This window comes from Chiloscyllium plagiosum, unplaced genomic scaffold (genome assembly GCF_037043375.1).
Source record: "Chiloscyllium plagiosum isolate Xiang-an unplaced genomic scaffold, Cpla_swu_hap1 HiC_scaffold_24, whole genome shotgun sequence".
Classification (NCBI taxonomy): domain Eukaryota; kingdom Metazoa; phylum Chordata; class Chondrichthyes; order Orectolobiformes; family Hemiscylliidae; genus Chiloscyllium; species Chiloscyllium plagiosum.
The window spans coordinates 26,721,484-26,736,903 of record NW_028270162.1 but is presented as its reverse complement, the minus strand read 5'-3'; positions in this window follow the sequence as shown (position 1 = coordinate 26,736,903).

Below are 15,420 nucleotides of genomic sequence, written 5' to 3'. Positions count from 1 at the left end.
AATGGTTGGCTGGGTACTGCATCATGCGTAAAGCTCTGAAACAACACATTACCCTCCGGCTGTACTGAGGCAAGAGAACTCTCTCTGGTTCAAGTCAGAACCAAAATAGATGGATCAGCTCTGTGGATTACAGGACAGCTGACCATAGTTCAGGATTAAAAAGCTTGTTAGACCCCTGGCTCGGAGGGGAAAAAAGCAGCGATTCATCCCAGGCTGCAGGTGTACTGAAAATCAGCCAGCAGAGCTTCTTGTTCTCTTCAAACAGAAAAAAATGCCAATGATCTCACAGAATAGATAGTCACCAAACCATGAAACCGAATTGTAGGGCATTCATAGTGTCAGAAATAGTTTGTGAAGAAGTCTAAGCTTTCTAATCATGTAATTGGTATGAGGCAGCCAGGACACTTGGTGTTATTAAATTATTGGATTTTCAAGTCTGTGTTGAATGTGAACTTTACTCTACATTAATCATTTTGTTAAACCTACCAGAAAATGTATATTTTTAGCTCTTATCAAAATAACGTTATAATCTCTCAGCTTTTTAGTAATGCCTCTTAACGTCAAATGGTTTTCTAAATTTATGCAGTACTGGCAATTAAATGAATCATTATGCTGGTAACAGCACCATAGTGCTGTATTGCATTGCGGGTTCTGTACAGGAACAGTCATGCCCCGAATCAGCATTCTTGTGCTGCAGTAGGAGTGTCCCTACCTCTGGGTCTGAAGGTCTGGGTTCAGATTCTGGGCCCAGCCATGTGTTGTAACATGTCAGGAAGGGCTGATTTAAAAATATTAACTCATTCACTGTGTTGTGTAACGATATTAAGTATTGATAGAATCTTTGAATGTTAAATGCAGAAACTGGATGTCTTGAGCCACCAACTTTGAACTGACCAGTTGTTTTTAACCTACAGGAGCTACCTAGCTTGATGCCACGCTGCAACTCGCTTCCTCTACACCTTAACTATTGCTTTTTGTCAAGCAACTTTTTGATTTTCTTTTAAAAGATACTTGATGGGCTCTGATTCAACCATATGTCAGAGAATTGTGCAATTAATCCCCCACTTCAATTTTTAAAATTTCAAATATTCTGTTTTAAGATTTTCTCGTCTAACCTATCTCTGGTTACCAAATGTGATTGAGGTGCATTAGGACGAGCTGGTAGCAATTCTGGCAAGTGTAAAAATAGTTAAGTCCCCTGGGCTGGATATGACTTATCCTAGGATTCTCTGGGAAGCCAGGGAGGAGATTGCCAAGCCTTTGGCTTTGATCTTTGTCGTCGCTGTCTACAGGAATAGGGCTAGAAGACTTGGAGGATATCAAATGATGTTCCCTTGTTCAAGAACAGGAGTAGAGACAACCCTGGAAATTATAGACCAGTGAGCCTTGCTTCAGTTGTGGATAAAGTGTTGGAAAAGGTTATAAGAGATAGGATTTATGATCATCTAAAAGGAGTAAGTTGATTAGGGATAGTCAATATGGTTTTGTGAAGGGAAGGTCATGCCTCACAAACCTTATGGAGTTCTTTTGAGAAGGTAACCAACCAGATGGATGAGGGTATAAGTGGTTGATGTGGTGTGTTTGGATTTCAGTAAGGCATTTGATGTGGTTTCCCACCGTAAACTATTGCACAAAATACAGAGGCTTGGGATTGAGGATGATTTTTAGTGGTTTAGTTCCTCGGATGATATCTGTAAAACAGCAGAGCGTTAAGTCTGTTTCTGCAAAGAATTCCAACAGGTTGGCCAGGCAAAAAGTATGCTTGAGAAATCAGTGTTGACAGACCTTATTCACTATTTCTCTCAATGTTTAATTATTTCTGTCATTTGGCCAAACTCTTGAGGCCTGCCTCATGATTTCCTGGCTTGGGAAGCCATTTTGGCTCCCTTGCATTCCTCTGGTGCTATTTGACTCATTCCATCCCCAAGGGCATTGTGAATCTACCTACAGATGGTTCAAGAAAGTAGCTCACCACCACCACCTCAAGGGCAATTCTGGGTGGACAATAAATGCTGGCCAGCCAGTGATTTTTTTTTTTTAGAAGTTAAATTTCACAGATGCTTTCAGCGTTCCATTTAGAACCTTTCCTATGTGTTTCCTTGATTCTTAGTTATCAAATTTTGGTACCTTGCCTTCCTTGGGTTCTTATAATCCCTTTTAAAAACAGTTGCTCTTTGCATTGTAACCTCCTAGACCTAGAAGTTCAATATCGACCTTCTCTGAAAATGAAGGGACAGAATTTGTTCAGTTTTTGTTTTTAAATCACACTCCATTGTAAAGCTACATCTCAATCTCAGGAGCCCAAACTCTCCATGATAAATCTCTTGTCCTGTTTAATATGCCTGTAGAAAGTTATGGTATTGCTTTTTTTCATTAATTTTTTAAAAACTCTCTAACCTTTCTAATCTCCATCTATTTATGTAGCTTTCCTATATATTGAAACTCTTTCTTCATTATCTATCTATCTTGTGTGCTCTAAATATTTCTCTAACTTTAGATTTGGCTTAATTTCCCCTTTATTCATTCAAGGGACCTCGAGCCTTCAATGAATTCCCTTTTCCATTTATTGGAATTGGTTCAATTTAAACATTTTTTACTTTCCAGGTTAGGTATTCTCCATTTCTGAAAACAAACACGGCCTGTTGGTCAATTTTTCCTTCTATTTAATGTGTGCTGGATTACATCTTGCTATGATTTTTTGACTTGGTTGACTTTCCTATCTATACAGTATGATCCACCATGTGGCTGTGAATATTAATATTTATTAGCATGTAAGGTGCTGTTTTGTAACATAATTTATCAAGGCTTTGAGATGACTTGTGCCCACTCCGTTTGATAATGCAAGTTTCAGTTTGAAGTGTGCTTATTGATGTGTGATTTTCAGAGTTCATAAATTGATTTTTGTTGTCATTTTGGGCCCAGAAATCTCGAGGGATGTTCTATATAAAAGCAAAGGTGCTATATCCCAGAACCTGTCACTGCCATCATCAAAGTTCACTGGGGTCATGCCTATGGTAATAGGCATAACAAAGCAGTTTGCCTGCTACAGAAAGTACAAGAAAATAGTATCTTCAAGGGCACTGATTGTAATCTGTCTGGTTTTGCAGAGAGGCCCTAATTACCTCTTTGGTGTGTTAAGGCAGCCATCTTGCTTGCTCCAGATTTCTGCTGGATAGAGCCATAGAAACGGTCAAAAGACGCATTCTGTCCCTCCCCGAATACATCCTCCTAAAAGGCAGGACTCTGCATTTGTCAGTTTAATTTCTGTTCCACAGAGTGTGTCCCAACAAAGTTTTACATTGAGTTAGATGTTTGACCTTTGTGAATATGATTTCCTTATGCAGTTACTATCTATTGATATCCATCATATCTGGATGATTTCTTTGAAGCTTGCAGTCATAGTAAGACCATAAGACATAGGAGCGGAAGTAAGGCCATTCGGCCCATCGAGTCCACTCCGCCATTCAATCATGGCTGATGAGCATTTCGACTCCACTTACCCGCATTCTCCCAATAGCCCTTAATTCCTTGTGACATCAAGAATTTATCAATCACTGCCTTGATGACATTTAGCGTCCCGGCCTCCACTGCACTCTGCAGCAATGAATTCCACAGGCCCACCACACTCTGGCTGAAGAAATGTCTCCGCGTTTCTGTTCTGAATTTACCCCCTCTAATTCTAAGGCTGTGTCCACGGGTCCTAGTCTCCTGGCCTAACGGAAACAATTTCCTAGCGTCCACCCTTTCCAAGCCATGTATTATCTTGTAAGTTTCTAATAGATCTCCCCTTAATCTTCTAAACTCCAATGAATACAATCCCAGGATTCTCCGCCATTCCTCGTATGTTAGACCTACCATTCCAGGGATCATCCATGTGAATCTCCGCTAGACACGCTCCAGTGCCAGTATGTCCTTCCTGAGGTGTGGGGACCAAAACTGGACGTAGTACTCCAAATGGAGCCTAACCAGAGCTTTATAAAGTCTCAGTAGCACAACGGTGCTGTTACATTCCAACCCTCTTGAGATAAATGACAACATTGCATTCGCTTTCTTAATCACTGACTCAACCTGCATGTTTACCTTTAGAGAATCCAAATTGTAGGGTGCATCTTGCCTACAGACCATTTTGTGTAAATATTAATATCACAGACCAGAGGATGGCTGACCTGATATTCAGTCATTAGTTGCTCTGGGGAAAAATTTCCAGCCTATTGAACCCTTGCTCATAACTCAACCCCTCCAGTCCCAGTAACATCCTTGTAAATCTTGTGTGCACCCTTTCCAATTTAATATCCTACCCTATTGCAGGGACACCAGAATGGTATGCAGTCCTCCAAAAAACTCAAATCAAGTTTGTGAAACATTATTTTCCCACACACAGTCATGCTGATCATCCCTAATCAGTCCTTGCCTCTCCAAATACATGTAAATTTTGTCTCTCAAAATCCCTTCCAACAATTACCCACCATTGATGTCAAATTCACCTGTCTATAGTTTCCAGGCTTTCCTTGCAACCTTTCTTAAAGGTGCAACATTAGCCACCCTCTAGTCTTGCAGCATCTCACACATAGCTGTAGATGTTACAACTATCACTGCAATCTATTCCCTAGCTTCCCACAATGTCCTGGGATACACCTGATCAGGTCCCAGGGATTGATTTATCTTTTTGCATTTAAAGACCGCTGGCACATCCTCTTCTGTAATGTGGACTGTTTAAAACATCACAATTTATTTCCCCAAGTTCCCTTGTTTTCACATCTTTCTCCATAGTAAGTACAGATGAGAAATATTCATTTAGGATCTCGTCCATCTCCTGTGGTTCCATACATAGATGGCCTCATTGATTTTTAAGGAGTCCTATTCTCTCTTTCTCCTGTTGCCCATAATATAAGTTGTTGGATTCTCCTTAACCTCAAGTCTATCCCATACCTCTGTATGCCCTCCTGATTTCCTGCTTAAACATGCCACTACTCTCACTATACACCTCAAGGGATTCACTTGATCTCAGCTGTGTATATCTGATATTTGCCAACTCCTTTGCCCTTTACCAAAGCCTCAATATGTCTTGTCATCCAGTGTTCCCTACTTCTACCAGTCTTGCCCTTAACGCTATCAGGGGCATATGTTCTCTGAATTGTTGTTACCTCACTTGTGAAAGCTTCCTTTACCTGCAAATAACCTCTCTCAATCAACTTAAAAAGTTTTAGTCTAATGCCATCAAAATTGGCCTATTTAGAATTTAACTTTCAAATCAGCCCTATTCTTTACTATAACTATTTTAAAACTGATAACATTATGATCACTGGTCCCAAAGTGCTCCCACACTGACACCTCAGGCACTTGCCCTGCCTTATTTCCCAAAAGAATGTTGCTTTTTGCTCCTCTATAGGTACATCCACATTGAAGATTTTTTTTTAAACACAAATTCCTCCCCATCGAAGTCCTTTACTCAGTCTCGGTCTATGTTTGGGAAATTAAACCCCCCACTATTACAACCTTGTGATTCTTGCAGATATTTGAGATCTCCCATAATATTTGCTCCTCGGTTTCTTGATGACTATTGGGGCCCTCTCATACAATCCCATCAAGCTGATTATCCCCTCCTTGCGTCTAAGTTCCACCCAAATGCAAGTTAGACAGAATGATCCCCCATGAATATTCTCTCTAAGTACAGGAGTGATGTTTTCCCTAATCATAAGTGCCCCACCCACTCCTCCCCTGCCTCCCCCTCTATCCTTTCTGTAGCGTCTATACCCTGGACCTTTTGAGCTGCCAGTCCTGTCCCTCCCTCCCTCCGTCAGGCATGTTTCCATATTGGTATGATGTCCCAGTCCATGTTCCCAAACATGCCCTGAATTCATCTGACTTATCTGTCAGGCCTCTGATATTGAAATAAACACAGTTTAATGCTTCAGTTTTACTTTGTTCTCTGGTGCCTGCCCTATTTATTTAACTTGTTCCATTTTAACTTTTGAACTATCCTTAACCTTCTCTCACTACTACTCTGGATACCCGAACCTCCTCTTCATACTAGTTTAATGCCCCAATCCTTTTAAATTCCCACACAATAGATGTTAGGTTGTTGGTAATACACTGCCATTGTGTCGTGCATGGGAAGCACTTTGGACAATCATCTCCTTCAGTGTCGTGTCTCATCCCTGGTTCAAATCCTCGATAGCTTACCAGTAAGACCTAGCAAAAATATAGTCTCCTTAACCATGAGAAATCATTTTGTTTTTAGGCATACTGTGGGCCTTCCAATGAGGCTTGTGAATTATTTGTGATGTAAATGTGAACATCAGATTGTAAATACAGTGAAATGTGCTCTCTGGTATTTTAAAACAAATTGCTGAGACTTAAAATCAGCATTTTCTGCAGGGTTTCTGAGACTCAGCAGCTTCTAGTTGTATCAGTGTAGCAGAGTTCTTGTCCACTCATTGGAAAGTTAGGTTACAGGGACACATTTTTTTAAACCAGCCTAAAATCCAGTAGGGATTCTGCAGATAAATACAAAATATAGTCCATGCTTGATTTTATGAAAGTAAAAATGCTGTAGAAAATGTCACTGCCTGCGTCTTTTTTCCTTTTTTAACAAGCTAAAATTAGGAGCCCATTCATGTAACACAATGTTTAGTTCTTAGGCTTTGTACCCTGGAGTAATTGGGTTGAACAAAAGACAGGTTCTGGTGAGGCTTTTGACAGTGTGATCATAATGTTAGAAAATTCTCTTGCATTCCTGAAGATGTTTTGAAATCTGTACTTAAGCATTCAAAAAACAGAATCAACCATTAATTGAATGTCTCTCTCAAGCTCTTTTCTGTTCAAAGGCAAATGGAGAAACTAAACTGATGAAAACTTTGGAAAGTTTTGTGAAAATCTGATACATAATACCACTATAATTATTGGCTTTCAAATGATCACTCTTCACTGAGCTCATGTATTACTACTTTTAACATGCAAATATTTAACAATGCATGATACCAATTGGTTTTGCATATTTGAGTTCTAAATTATTAATGGTATAGTTGCAGGGTGTGCGATGAACAACCACATTGCTCATTGTTTGTGCCACCTTATTTACTACAGGGTATTTTAATGTTAAAATTGGATCCTACATCAAATCATGTAATGATAGTAACTAATTTTTATAACTTGCATGGAAATGTTTGCAGACTTCAGTGACTCAATTTTTAGACAAATTGGCATGCGCTAAATGTTATGGAATGTGAAGTACATCATTGACCAATTACAGTTACATTTTAGCAGCTTGACATATGAACACACAATAGCAGAAGTAAGCCATCAGTCCATCAAGCGTGCTGTACCAGTTCAGTATGATCTTACTTGCTTTTGAATTCCACATTTGCATCTCGCCTTAATAGCCTTTGCCTGTGATTCTATCTAACTCTGCTTAAAAGCATTCAATAACTCTGCGTTCACTGCATTCTGAGGCAGAGTTCCAAAATCTCTCAATCTCCTACCTTGTTCCTAAAAAGGAGATACCAAATTCTAAAGCATTGACCCTTCATTCTGGACTCGCCCATGGAGGAAACATCCTTTCTACATCTGCCTTGCTGAGACCTTTCAGGATAGTGTATGGTTCAATTAATTATGGCATCCCTCACTTTTCTAAATTCTAATGGTAACAAGCCCAGGCTGTCCAACATACCCCCCTCAGATAGCCCACTTATTCAAGCATTGCTATAACTGCCCCAATGCATCCATATTTCTCTTTTCTAAAGAGAGACCAAAACTTCGCGCAGTTTTCCAGTGAGACCATAATTGGTACTCTATATAATTTGAAGCATAACATATTGCCTTTACATTCAATTCCTCTCACAGTAGAGGTTAGGATCCCATTAGCTGTCTTGATTACATGCTATATTTTCTTGTTGCTACATGTGATACTTTTTCCTTAAATTTGATGCTTTGCCCAATTTTAGTTAACTACGAATGCTGAGTTCTTCCCTTTTAGAACATGCAGGAATGTATGTAATCTGAAATATCCACTTTTAAAACCTCTATTTCTAATTATCTATCCTATAGCCTAGTATGCCAGTTCACTTCAGGTAGCTTAGCTTTCATACCCGCCTAGTTGCCCTGGTATAAATTTAAAATGCTAGTCTTCAGCCCAATGTTCTCACTTTGTAACTGGATGTAAAAATTCAGTCTTAATGTAATCTCTGGTATCTCAGGGTGCCTTTACATCGAGGTTTTTACCTCAGACTACACAATATCAAGTTCGATGTAACCTGTTCTCTGGCTGGTTCCAGAAAGTTTCTTAAACCAGCATAATCTCAAAGCACTCTGAATTCTTCATCTCTGCAGCCACTGCAAGCCTCCTCTATTGAAGAGGACTTCACCTGATGAAGGAACAGTGCTCCGAAAGCTTGTGATTTTAAATAAATCTGTTGGACTATAACCTGGTGTTGTATGACTTCTGACGCTGCTAATCTGATTCTTGAAGTTTGTAACTGGTTTCAGGTTTCCTGCGATTATTGTTGTTCCTATGTCAAGAGCATCCAATATTTCTTGCTATACAACTTCACCTATACTGTGGTTACTGTTAGGGAGCCATACACCATTCCCATTCATTTTCTCCTCCTGTTCCTTGTCTCCATCCAAACTTATTCTACTCTGGTCCCTTGAACATGGGTCATCACTAACTATTGCACCAATGTTATCCTTGATTAACAATGCTGTCCCTCCACCTTTACCGAGCTTCCTATTCTATTGGAGTGTATTATATTGAGGACCCGATTCTTGTCATTGTACAGCTACATCTCTATAACAGCAATCAGATAGCACATGTTAAAATAAACAAATGCTATCAATTTATTTTACTGATTACATAGAGTTTGTTATAACAGTACGTATGTGTACCAAATGCTGTCATAGTGTAATCAATGTTAGTTTGCACTTGAATTTAACCATAAGATTAATTAATTAACCTGATCTTGTTCCATCCTTTGCATGGGAAGCATGATCCTTTATTAGCCAAGTCATCCTGGTTGGTTTGTTATTAATGTTCCTGAAGTGTCTTAGAGGTCTCTGGGTTTATTACTTGCTGCTGTTCCTAGAAAAGGTGTGATATTGGAGAGAATGGCCCTGAAAGTGAGCAAGAAATTAATAACAAAAATTCAAATTTAAATTAGAAGCTGACCTGAAAACCAGTTTAATATATCCAGTGAGTACTGAGCCATCAAGATCAGGAAAGTGCCAGTGTTGACTATTATAAACCAGACCAGCAACAGGTGCAGGATGTTTCTTTCTTTAGGGGTAGAGAGAAGGCATCTGGGATATGTCAGTGAATAATCTTGTACTAAATGTTTGAAACTGGCTTCTCCTATTTAGTGGTGATGCTGACTGTGGCTGTTTATCTTTCGAGACTGTCAATTAATGCTGGTGGGCAGATTTCACTCTGCGTGGCTGGGCTAAGTCATAGAGATGTACAGCATGGAAACAGACTCTTCAGTCCAACTCGTCCATGCCGACCAGATATCCCAACCCAATCTAGTCCCGCCTGCCAGCACCCTGCCCATATCCCTCCAAACCCTTCCTATTCTTATATCCATCCAAATGCCTCTTAAATGTTGCAATTGTACCAGCCTCCTCCACTTCCTCTGGCAGCTCATTCCATACACGTACCCCCCTCTGCGTGAAAAAGTTGCCCCTTAGGTCTCTATTATATCTTTCCCCTCTCACCCTAAACCTATGCCCTCTAGTTCTGGACTCCCTGACCCCAGGGAAAAGACTTTGCCTATTTACCCTATCCATGCCCTCATAATTTCGTAAACCTCTGTAAGGTCATCCCTCAGTCTCCGACGCTCCAGGGAAAACAGACCCGGCCTGTTCAGTCGCTTCCTATAGCTCAAATCCTCCAAGCCTGGCAACATCCTTGTAAATCTTTTCTGAACCCTTTCAAGTTTCACAACATCTTTCCGATAGGAAGGAGTCCAGAAATGCACACAATATTCCAATAGTGGGCTAACCCATGTCCTGTAGTGCCGCAACATGACCTCCCAACTCCTGTTTCTGACCAATAAAGGAAAGCATACCAAACGCCGCCTTCACTATCCTATCTACCTGGACTCCAAGATCTCTGTTCAGCAACACTCCCTAGGACCTTACCATTAAGTGTATAAGTCCTGCTAAGATTTGCTTTCCCAAAATGCAGCACCTCACAATTATCTGAATTAAACTCCATCTGCCACTTCTCAGCCCATTGGCCCATCTGGTCCAGATCCTGTTGTAATCTGAGGTAACCGTCTTCACTGTCCACTACACCTCCAATTTTGGTGTCATCTGCAAACTTACTAAGTGTACCTCTTATGCTCGCATCCAAATCATTTACGTAAATGACAAAAAGTAGAGGACCCAGCACCGATCCTTGTGGCACTCCACTGATCACAGGCCTCCAGTCTGAAAAACAGCTCTCCACCACCACCGTCTGTCTTCTACCTTTGAGCCAGTTCTGTATCCAAATGGCTAGTTCTCCCTGTATTCCGTGAGATCTAACCTTGCTAATCCGTCTCCATGGGGAACCTTGTTGAACGCCTTACTGAAGTCCATATAGATCACATCTTCTGCTCTGCCCTCATCAATCTTCTTTGTTACTTCTTCAAAAACTGCAATCAAGTTTGTGAGATGTGATTTCCCACACACAAAGCCATGTTGACTATCCCTATTCAGTCCTTGCCTTTCCAAATACATGTACCTCCTGTCCCTCTGGATTCCCTCCAACAACTTGTCCACTACTGTGGTCAGGCTCATCAGTCTGTAGTTCCCTGGCTTGTCTTTACTGCCCTTCTTAAACAGTGGCACCACGTTTGCCAACCTCCAGTTTTCCGGCACCTCGTCTGTGACTGTTGATACAAATATCTCGGCAAGAGGCCCAGCAATCACTTCTCTAGCTTCCTACAGAGTTCTAGGGTACACCCGATCAGGTCCTGGGGATTTATCCACCTTTTACCCGTTGCAAGACATCCAGCACTTCCTCCTCTGTAATCTGGACATTTTGCAAGATGTCATCATCTGTTTCCCTACAGTCTATATCTTCCATATCCTTTTCCACAGTAAATACTGATGCAAAATGCTCAATTAGTATCTCCCCCATTTTCTGCAGCTCCACACAAGGGTCACCTTGCTGACCTTTGAGGGGCTCTATTTACCCCTAGTTACCCCTTTGTCCTTAATGTATTTGTAAAAACCGTTTGGATTCTCCTTAACTCTATTTGCCAGTTATCTCATGTCCCCTTTTTGCCCTCCTGATTTCCCTCTTAAGTTTACTCCTACTTCCTTTATACTCTTCGTGACTAAGTGTGGAGTGCTGCTGTATGGTCACTGATGATGTTCACCTTTGCATGCTTCACCTTTCATCAACTCTGAGTCACAAATGGTGCAACCAGTTTGGAGCAGATTGGCAATGATCCAGTTCAGAACCTGTCCCCAGTTCAAATCCCAGAGATGTTATTAGGACGCTGTTCTGGTTCAGTTTGTGATTACACTCAGTGACAGCTGCTAGTACAAGCTGTTATTTATAGCTCATTTCTGTGACAGAAACATGAATTTAGATGCCCTCCAGTGAGCGTTAACTTGCATTTATTTTATAGTATTCTTCAGAGATTTGAGTATTTTGCAAGATGACAACCCCACAATGGTGCATATTCAGCTGAAAACTCCAGTTTTCTGATTGAAACTGAATTGAAAGATCATCGTATGGTTACCAGCCTTCTAATCCACTGGTAACTTCGATCTTCTAAAGCTGGTTGTATGGACAATACCAACATACATTCATATTGTCCTTTTACTGTAGTGAAAGGTCCCAAGATATTTAATAGTTTACTGAGATTGGATGTAGAGAGGAGAGAGTCTGACCTCTCTCGGAACACAGATCTCTCTTTAGTATCTTTTACACTATATGCGTAAGGGCGTGGGTCGATGTACTCATAATTCCCATGCCTGTCAGTATCCATTGAAAATCTGTGTAGGTATTTGGTAAAACCAGATTGGTTGTTCTTCTAAAGTCGTTCCCCACCCATCACTACTTCAGTCTTATGGTCCATCAGCACTCCCTTTATGCAGAAAGTTTGGATGCAAGAAAGCCTCTTCATTATAGTGTCTGAATGCATGTGAAACTATACACCAACATCCGGCATCATCTTCGGGGGGTGATGTGCAGTGGATTTTAGACAGAGACAGAGTATTTAAATTCAACAATCATAACAAGATCTCTTTACTTTTTCCACTTTTTTTTAGTCATGGAAAGGTAAATTTGTAGATTTATTTTTGAACATTGTACAGCTCTAGTGCTGATTATTGTTTACACATGGTGTTACATCTGTCACCTCTAAGTGTCAGAGCCTGTGATGCAACAGTAGTTCCTGCAATGTTTGTGTTATATAATGTTTTGGTTCTGCTTGATGCCTTTGTAAATGAAGAGCTATTTTAGGAGGCTGAACAGAGGTTTTACTAAATCTTAGTGTGATTTTTTAAAATTTTAAGATATTAGCCTGGAAAATTTCCCATTTGTCCTTTTAACTAGCTGCCCTTTGCTAAACCACTGGATCATTTGAGGAGCAGGAATTTTGGGAAAGGCACTAATTCCGATGCCTGTGGATTAGTGCTGTGTCATAGTAAGGCCTGGGAGTCTGTAGCATGTGGCTCTGGGGAGTATAGCATTGAACTGCTGTAAATACTTTGGTCCTGTCCTAGTTTAAAAATGTTTGGGAAATCTTGACAGATGCTTTTCTTAATTTAACCAGTCGGATGAAGGAAGTCACTGCCTGCTCTATTCTCTAGTCCACCAATCAGTGGGGTTCGGGAGATGATTCCGCAAAACCTTGTCTTGCAAAATCAGTGAATCACTAGCTGTTTCACTAGACGTAATGTCAATTTGAATTTGTCATATGTAGGAAGATCACTTTCAAATCACTATTTTATTATCACTATCAATTATGCTATTATTTTAAAAAAATCTTGACTAATGGCACACAATGGAAGCTGTCTTCACAGTGAATTCATTTGATCAAAGAAAAGTCAAGGTGACGCTCACTCCTCTGCTTTAGATTGCTGACATTAATTCAGTAACTCATGTTTGTGTATTCTTCTTTGTTGGTACCCTCAACCTAATAAAGTAGACTGGAGCCTGAAGGGAGTGTTTTGTCTGTGGTCCTGTTGCAGATATGTCTGAATGGGCCTGGGAGCTCTGTGTACATGTAATCACTCAAATTTCAGATTCCATTTGTGGCCTGGTGTGTACAATATGTTTATTTTAATGCTGGAATTACTGTAAAACCTCTAAATTACGGAGAGTTTCATAATTGTCAATTTGTTGTCTTAAGTAATAAATCAGTCTATGACGTTTCTTGGATCTGTTACTGTGCAACTCGTTCTTCTGTTCTTGCCTAAACTGCATTTTTGCCTTGAATGGTAGAAGCCTCTCCTCTATCCTGGTCTCCAGCTCACAGCCTCACACTTATTCAGCAGCTGGCATGTACTCAACTGGCAACGTGGAGGATTTATTTTCATTTTATACCAACTGATGAAAGAATTTCACAAGACTGCCAGCAACCGAATGTTAGCAGTTTACAAAAAGATCACTGACAAAGCAAGCTCTATACGTTTGTGCTTTGCACAAGAAAATCATTTGCCTGCTGATTCAGCACTTAACCTTTTATTCCATTCCTACACAACCTTCTGAAGAGCTTTACTTCATGCCTTAGAAATTTTTCATGTGACACTCACTGCAAAGGTCATTTGAGACCAAAAGTTGCAGGAAGTTAGTTTTGTTTTTGTAATGTTCTAATGCATGGAGGACACTCTGTGAGTGTTTTTGAAGAAATTTGGAGGTTTCTTTTTCGAATGATCATAGTTTCCTCATGTTTACAAGTGGAGTTCCACAGGAGTCAGTATTGGGACAACAGTTATTCATGTTATACGTTAACAATATGGATGAAGGAACTAGGGATGTTGTAGATGACGCAAAAATAGTTGGAGAAGCAGGTAGTATTGAGAAAGTGGAATTGTGCAGGAGGACTTCGGCAGGGTAGGAAAATGAGCAAATAAGTAGTAATGTGGAAAAGTAAGAGGTTATAAACTGAGAAGAATAGAGGCATATTCTATTGTCTAAACTGGGAAAGGCTTTGGAGATCTGAAGAGCAAAGGGACTTGGGAATCCTAGTTCAGGATTCTCTTAAGGTTAACATGCAGGTTCAGTTTGCAGTTAGGAAGGCAAATGCAATCTGAGCATTTATTTCAAGAGGGCTTCAATTCAAGAGCACACGTGTAGTTCTGAGGCTGTATAAGGCACTGGTCAGATTGCTTTTGGAATATTGAGCAATTTTTGGCATGTATCTAAGGAAGGATGTATTAACATTGGAGGGGGGTCCAGAGGAGATTTATAAAAATATCGATGACGTTTATAAGAATGAAGGGAAATTTGATTAAAACTCTCAATACTGAGGTCGGAATAGAGTGGACCTGGCGAAGATGTTTTCACTCGTAAGAGAGACTAGGACCTGTGGGAATATTTTCAGCCACTGGACAGTGAATCTGTGCAACTCTGCCACAGAAGACTGTGGGCATCAAATCATTGAGTGTATTTAAAAAAAGGATAGGGTAGGTTCTTGATTAGTAAGTGGATCAAGGGTGAAAAGGAGACAGCAGGGGAATGATATGTTTCTCAACGGTCGAATGGAAGAGCAGACTCAGTCAGCTGATTGGCTGAGTTGTGCTTCTGTTTATAGTATGGTAATAGATGTTTAACTTGCTGTATTTAAAACCGAATTAATCAGTACAGTCCACATTGAATTAAGCTGCTTGTCTCTTTATTTTATTTCTATTGCTCCCTGTACAGCAATACTGAGCCAGGGGGCATGCAGGTGTAATGTACAAAGCTGTTTGTAGCTTGTGGAGCTGGAGTCTGAGCTACAGATGCTGCTTCACCTCCGGGAAGGGTAAAGTTACCTGAATACTTGCTTTCTCACCAGAAGGCAGGCACACCCCATCAGACTGTTATTCAACATTGGCCTGTGCTCATTAACAGCAGTTGTCCAACAGTTACAAGGTTCTTGTGAGCTGTGCAGATAAGAGTGGGAGGTTGAGCAGACTGACCATGGCACTCGAGTACAGGAAACACTTCAAGTGAAGGCAGGAAGTGAAGACATAATTGTGGTGGGGGGACAGGATAATTAGGGGGATATGTTTTCTCTGCAGGGAGTCCTGAAGGCTGCATTGCCGGCCAATGACTTCTCTTTGACTAGAGAAGAACTTGGGAGGGTTGGGGAGGGATCCTGTTCTTGTCCATTTTAGACTAGAAAGGAGGTTCTATTGAGCACTTGAACAGTTAAGAGCTAAATTAAAAAGGACAACCTCAAATGTGGTTATCTCTGGATTGCTATCTGAGCCACAGATATGCTG